We start from the raw sequence: 8184 nt of genomic DNA on the forward strand, positions 1-8184 counted from the left end.
GATACTTAAGAAGGGATTGGGGGGGGGTAAGATGGCTGTTAGGGGTGTGGTGTCTTGCTCAGGGGACACTTTTTCACCGGTTGTGTAAAAGGCACTGTACAGACCTTCATTCTTACAGTTTCGGTGGTATCATGCCTCAGTATCCTGGTATATCCATCTAAAGTGTCCTTTACAAACATCTTCCACTTCAATTTTGCCAGCTCTGTGTCTCTGTCTTCCATCAGCCTCCCAAGGACCCCTAGATTCCTTTTCTTCATCCAGAGGCAGATATCCTCTAGGAGCAGCTGTTCATCCTCCATTCGCTCGATTTGAATCCGATCAGCACGGAGTTCTGTCTCCAGAATCGTGTTTTTTTCCTTCAGAGTCTCATACTCTGTCCTCATAGTCTCGTACTCTTTCCTCAGTCGTAGCATCTGTCATCATCCATTTGGCGTTGGTGGACTTTAGAAGATCTGCCTCCTTGCTAACCAGAAGCTTTTCTTCAGAGAGTTTCTGAATTTCTGCCTCATGATGTTTAACCACCATCTGGACATCTTGGAGTCTCTTGTTCAGAGTGGAGATTTTCCGCTCTTGTGTCTTGATGGTCTTCTGAGCCTTTTTTTTTTCTTCCCTACGATAATTGGCATCCTTCTCAAGATCTTCGACACACTGCTGCAAACCGGAGATTTCAAGCTCTTTTTTCTCTATGGTCTCATTAGCGTCAGCCAATGCTCCCTCGTGAAATTTGGCCTTGTTTCGCATAAATTCAACATTCAGAGTGGGGATTTTCCGCTCTTGTGTCTTGATGGTCTTCTGAGCCTTTTTTTTTTTCTTCCCTACGATAATTGGCATCCTTCTCAAGATCTTCGACACACTGCTGCAAACCGGAGGTTTCAAGCTCTTTTTTCTCTATGGTCTGCTGAGCCTCAGACATTCCTGCCTCATAATATTTGGCCGTGTTCAGGAGGTCTTGAAGATTCTCCGTCAGAGCGGAAATATCTTGCCTTTGTTGCTTGATGGTCTTGTGAGCCCTGTTCATCTCTTTCTCAAGGTGGCTTGAGAGAGGTTGAGGCATGAAGGACGTAGAGGGGTAAGACGGGGCTAAATCCCGCATCTTTTGGTCGACGGTAACCCTCTGTTTTTCCCCGATCTCAACCTTGCAATCCTTCCTCTTCCAAAAGAAACAATTGATCCCTGTCTTTTTCTCCTCACAGAGTTTGACAATCTGGTTCTTTTGGGCTTTGATTTTTTCAAAACCGTCATGGATTACCTGTCTAAAAGTAAATTTTTGGAGGTCAGATATTTTCTCCAACTTTTCCAGTTTGATCACCCGATCTGTCAGTACGGTGATCCTTTCCCCGGACAATCTGAACTCCTCCATTATATCATCCATGGTGTCCTCTGGACTGCTTCTCTCAGTTATTCACAGCCATTAGTGAGCTTGTGTGTCTGTTGAGTTGAACTTGTGTACTGAGTGTGTGTGTACGAGTGTGTGTGTCTGGTGTTTTTAGCTTTGATGTTTTTAGTTTATTGGTTTTAGTGTTTTTAGTTATTTTTTCTGGAAATTAAACTTGGTAGTTAAAAAACGTTTTTAGTAGGGCTGTCAACATAAACGCATTAATCTATGCGATTAATGTGACCGAATTAATGCAACAAATTATTTTAACTCACGTTTGTGTACTTCCGGTCTCGGGAGTAAACCGGAAGTTGACTGCGGAAACGAAACGGTCGCTAACTGCAGTTTGATATATCAAGAAGGGAAAGATTTTTGCGTTGGAAGTAAAACAAACAGAGTCGCAGCATCAGCGCATAACTGTGGTGAGGAATTACTCCACGTGTCAAACAGAAGGCGGGTGAGTGGCAAACGGACCACTTAAAGCACCGTTATGCTAAGCTAGCTGCTAGGCTAAGCTAGCTGCTAGGCTGCTTCTATCTCAACTTCCAATGTCACCCTTCGCGGCGCACACCCTGCAGAGGACACCTCTGTGTCCCCAAAAGACGGTGATTTGAAAACGTCCTGCTAAATGTGGGGAGATGGTTGGCACTTCAAACACAGCCGTCAAATGATGTGGAAAATCTATTGACAGCCCTTGTAACAGATGTGGTTCCCCTGCTCGGTCTCCCGGAGGCGAGACAAACGGACACCAGGCAGTTCTGTACGTTTTAATCTTTTATTTAAGGTTCAGGTTGTCGCTCGTTCCACGCTCGCTCCTGAGCGTCCGGTACAGCACACCCGCCTCCAGTCCTGCTCACTGGTTTAAAACACAGGGGAGATAATCAGTCCAATGCTTTTCAGCTGCGCTTCTTACCTGCCGGCACCGTTCCCTGCACCCCTCTTCCCAGCTCTCCTCCCCCTGCAGCTGAGCTAATCACACCCCACCACCACAGCCCTCTTTTTAGTTGTTGTTTTTATATTAGAAACACATTTAGCTTTCTTTGACTATGGTACTGGCCTTCATTTAGAAATGTTTGGAGCCTTTTCGTTTGGAAACAAAATCCAAATTGAACTTGCACAGAGACATTCAATCACAAGAAAGGAGCACAGGCAACATGTGAATCCATCTAGTAAAGAATCTTGCAGACCGTTCCCAATACGAATGAGATGTCCCAAAGACTTGTGCTGTTATCTTTGTTCTGCAAACCCTCCCCCCTAAATATGGCAGTATATATAAATAACGCTCTCCCCGCAACCGACTCTTTTGCACTTTTGCATCCGAACGTTGCCGCAGAGACTCTCCTAACAACTCTGTCGTCCTCTCTCGACTCGCTGTGTCCGCTTAAGACTCGACGGGCTGGCAGATCCCCTCCAGCTCCGTGGCTGACTGAACCAGTGCGTGCTACGAGAGCCACTCTGCGAGCATCTGAAAGGAAATGGCGAAAACACAAACAACCTGATGACCTGCATGCGTTTCAGTCGCTTCTGTCATCTTTTTCTGCCTCCATCTCCGCTGCAAAAAGTGCTTTCTACCAATCCAGAATTGAGTCCTCATTTTCCAACCCCAAAAAATTATTTTCCATCTTCACTAACCTCCTCGAACCCCCCAGTCCTCCTCCCCCCTCCACCCTTCTCCCAGGAGACTTTGTCACCTACTTTACCAGAAAAATAGATGACATACGCTCCTCCTTCTCCAACCCACCTCCTTCCAGTTATATCGCACAGACCTCGCCCCAATCAACCTCACTACCCTGTTTCACACCCCTGTCCCCTGACAAGGTCCTTACCTTAATAACCTCTGCCCGTCCCACCACCTGCCCCCTTGACCCCATCCCATCCCATATCCTACAGTCGATCGCCCCTGATCTTCTTCCCTTCCTCACATGTCTCATTAACAATGCTTTGTTATCTGGCTGTTTCCCCAACACCTTGAAGGAAGCAAGAGTTAACCCACTTCTGAAGAAACCTACCCTCAACCCTTCGGAAGTAAACAACTACAAACCCGTATCCCTCCTTCCCTTCCTGTCCAAAACAATTGAACGAGCCATCTTCAACCAACTCTCCTCCTACCTCCATAGTAACAACCTCCTAGACCCCCACCAGTCAGGCTTCAAGGCGGGCCATTCCACAGAGACTGCTCTCCTCGCTGTCACGGAACAACTCCATGCTGCTAGAGGCGCCTCGCTCTCCTCCGTGCTCATCCTACTGGACCTTTCTGCAGCATTCGACACAGTAAACCACCAGATCCTTATCGCCGGCCTTCAGGAACTTGGTGTCACAGGATCCGCGCTGTCTCTTCTCTCATCCTACCTTGACGGTCGCACCTACCGGGTAACTTGGGGAGGATCAGTGTCGGAACCGTGTCCCCTTACAACTGGAGTTCCTCAGGGCTCCGTCCTGGGTCCCCTCCTCTTCTCAATTTACACCAACTCCCTTGGGTCCGTCATTCGCTCTTACGGTTTTTCCTATCACAGCTATGCCGACGACACCCAACTAATTCTCTCCTTCCCCGACTCGGACACTCAGGTGGCGGCACGGATCTCTGCATGTCTGACTGACATCTCCCAGTGGATGTCCGCTCATCACCTGAAGATCAACCCCGACAAGACCGAACTACTTTTCTTCCCTGGAAGAACCTCGCCCACCCAGGACCTGACCGTTAACTTCGGCAACTCCGTGTTAACGCCCACTCAGAGTGCCAGGAACCTCGGCGTGACACTTGACTCCCAACTCTCCCTGACTGCCAACATTGCAGCGACGACCCGATCCTGTAGATACACGCTCTACAACATCAGGAGAATACGTCCCCTTCTCACTCAGAAGGCGGCACAGGTACTGATTCAGGCGCTTGTCATCTCCCGCCTTGACTACTGCAACTCTCTGCTGGCGGGTCTCCCAGGTACCGCCATACGACCACTGCAGCTCATCCAGAGTGCAGCAGCTCGACTGGTCTTCAACCTTCCGAAATACTCCCACACCACACCGCTTCTCCGTTCACTTCATTGGTTACCAGTAGCTGCCCGCATCCAGTTCAAAACATTGGTACTGACGTACCATGCTGTGAATGGATCGGGACCAGTCTACATCCAGGACATGGTGAAACCCTACATCCCAACTCGCACACTTCGATCTGCATCTGCAAAGCGGCTTGTTCCTCCCTCACTGAGAGAAAAGCACTCGACGAGATCGCGACTCTTTGCTGTCCTGGCTCCGAGATGGTGGAATGAGCTCTCCGATGACATCAGGACTGCAGAGAGCCTCTACATCTTCCGTCGAAAACTCAAGACACACCTCTTTAGACTCTACCTTAACTAAAACACTAGCAAACCGTAGCACTAACAAATGATAGCACTTAAATTGTACTTATAATGGCACTTTTCGATAACATGTTTTGTAACTGCTTATTTGATGAAAAATGTACTTTCTTGATACTTGTTTTCTGAGTTTGTATCTATGTGGAAATGCACTTATTGTACGTCGCTTTGGATAAAAGCGTCAGCTAAATGACATGTAATGTAATGTAATGTAATGTAAATACATATATAAGCACATTTTAAACCCAACGTAATGTACTTTGCTAAACTCATCACTTTCTGTTCCGTTTTTGCTACATTGAAATCCCAAAACATACGGATTTACAAAGTACAATAAAACAACACATGAAATGCATAAATTGCAAATAAAATACAAACCGTGAGACGTATTTGCATGTGTTAAAGTCTGTATGAGAGGCTTTTGATCACAGATATATCTGTCTGCTTCCCTCTTTCTTACTGTCGACGTAGAATGTGTAGTTCAGCGTCATGTCTCGTGTCCGTGTCTACTTTCTACAATAGCTGGTTAGCAATGTCTGACATCTGTGGCTCCCCACTGTCAGGGTGAATGCCAGACGGAATAATGCACCGGGGCGCCACCGTCGCTCTGCTCTGCCTCACTCTACATATTTTTTATATTTGTACTGTTCTCTTCATGTGTTGTACTTCCCAAAAGTGTTAACATGAATTAACAGAAATAAATTATATAAAAGATAAAATTATAAATTATAATGACCAAATACCACTACAATTACTAAAAACACAGATTTGGAAGTGAACATTGTAAATGCAGAAAGTATTCAAGTATATAACCGTGTAAGTAATAATGTGCACATTTCTTCAGTAAATAATATACATAAGTACAAATAATAATAATAAAGTGCAAACTGCACAGTAGAATTTACTTTACCATCTCTATAAAAGAGACCATTCTGCTATCCGATAGAACAATATTACAAACATGTTCACTACCATCAGTTGTCAAAGGCCCTACAGAGGCACACGCCTGCATTTCCTAGCTGCAAAATCAGCTCTCAGGTCATATGACAGTTTCTGAGCCACGTCCCCATTGATGCTGATGACAGCCAGACCACTTAAACGTTCCTGCCCCATTGATGAGCGCAGGTACGTTTTGATTAGTTTGAGCTTTGAAAAGCTTCGCTCAGCAGAGGTAACTGTGACAGGGAGAGTCAGTGCAATACGAAGAGCAATCCACAGATTGGGATATGCCGCTTGAAGCCGATTGTTATGCAAAAACGTAAATGATAACATAAAAACAAATGATAACAGAAACGGTAACGGTAACAGAAACTTCAGGCGGCCCGCGGACGAGTACCGAATACGACCCACGGCGGTCCGTGCGGACATTATGAGGCGAGTACATGCGGGCAGCCGGCCGCCCGGTGACCGCTAGCAACGGTCCTCACGAGACAAAGTTTGGGGACCCCTAATTTAAAACATTGTCTTAGCTGAGAGCGACGCGCGAGCATCATCCCGCTGTCTCTTCTTTTTTCTTTTCTCCGCCCCCGACTCTTGATGCCTTTTCGAAGCCGTTTCAAAGCTGTCTGCCACATTTGAGATTTGAGGCATAATGGAACAAACCACTGGGAGGTGGGGGGAGGGGGGGCCGCACAGGAGGTTCCCCTTTTTCTCCACTAATTTGGTCTAGGCCTATTACTTTTTGACTTTGTATGGATTTTGCATATTAGCATGCTTTAGACATATTTTATTTGTTATTTATACTAGTAGCCTACTGTGATGATTTTTCACGTCCCAGATTTTTTGGTGCCCCCCCAGGCACTTGGTGCCCTACGCGCAGCGCGTGATGTGCGTGTGCGGAGCGCCGGCACTGGTGGTGGTTGGTTGGTTCGTTGGTTGGGGGGGCACCACCAAGCATTTGTGCTTAGGGCACCCAAATGGCTAGCGCCGGCCCTGATCTGAATCAGATGATGTCCAATCTGTGTGTCCAATGGCCAACAGTCATTCCGGGCCCCCCCCCGCTGGTGCGCCAGGCGGGGCGAGCAGCCTGCAGGGAAGATTCTAGTGTTTTACTGGAAGTACTGGAGTTGAGACTAGACTGTGTGAGAGTGGTTTTTCTTTTTTCTTACTGGGAACAGTTAGCGTGTGGGATCAATTTATTGCTGTTCAATAGTTCCTCACGGTACGAGGGGTGTGCATGTCAACGCCATTTGGCTTCATCAACTTCAACAGTTACATGCCTACTGGCAATATATACATATATATATATATATATATATTGCATTTTCAATGATGCTTATTAATGTCAAACAATTACATGTGTTAAGATGTTACTCATGTCATCACCTAAAGTTACGTGTTCCCCTCAGGGTGTGGGGATCTACTGGAAGCAGCGAGATGACGAGTAATGATTAAATCATTTGAGCTCTCAAAGGGCCCCGTGGTTCCAACGGGTACATCGAGCGCTTCGGGGGGGGTTGAGGTCGAGGTCGAGCCCTTCCCCGTCCTGCAGCTGAACCTCTGCACCGCACCGACGGGTCGGTCAAACCTGTTTTTCTCTCTCTCTCTGCCCTCAGACTGACTGATGATCTGCTGACCCTTCACGTCCAAACATGAAGATTGGGCTGTCGCTTCCTCGCCGCCCTGCTGTGCTCCACAGACGCTCAAGGTGATGAGTCCACTCTCACACACACACACACACACACACTCTGGCTCTCCCCCTCCCTCTCTTCCCTTCTTTCATCTTTATATCTCAACGGGTTTCCCTGGGCTACAGGGATCAGTCTTTCACTTGAATGTCCGAGAATCAATCAAATGGACACTGGACTCTTTCTATTGATGACCTGAATAAAGTAATCCTTGTGCTATGTGGATGATATTTGTGCCTTTTGGACTACTTTTTATTCCTCATTGTTGTCGGAATTATCTGTCAGGATTCATTACAGGCTTTGATGTCAAATCTAAATACTTATTTGTATTAAGTCTGTCATTTAGATCCCTTTAAACCAATACTTTTGGGGCAAATTTCCCATTGAGCTGTTGGGAATGTATACTGAAAACAAGCGCACTACTAAGTGTAAACGGCAGGGCACAGAGTAAAAAAAAATTCCAAGCCTCTTATGCATTGAAATGCTAGATTGCATGCGTTGAAGGTGTCACGCTGAGGTTCTTGTAGGACTGGGTTGGGGAAGAGCTTTAGCAGCAAGAAAAATTAAATAATGAAATGAATACATGATGTACAAAGAGTTTGAACTGCATTCAGCATTTGAAACTCATTTAACTTGCTTAATGGAATGTAATCAGATTACTGGAATTATCAAAGGAAATAGCGTGCACTTTAAAAATGGTGCTTGAGTGCCATTCCTCAATAACTGCTGCTTTGGAGTTCTGTACAACAATCTGTCAGCAGTTTTGACCGAAAATCACTCAAAGTCATTTCATATGCAGACGTTTCCATGGCAAATATGGAAATATGCT

This window comes from Pungitius pungitius, chromosome 7 (genome assembly GCF_949316345.1).
Source record: "Pungitius pungitius chromosome 7, fPunPun2.1, whole genome shotgun sequence".
Taxonomy (NCBI): domain Eukaryota; kingdom Metazoa; phylum Chordata; class Actinopteri; order Perciformes; family Gasterosteidae; genus Pungitius; species Pungitius pungitius.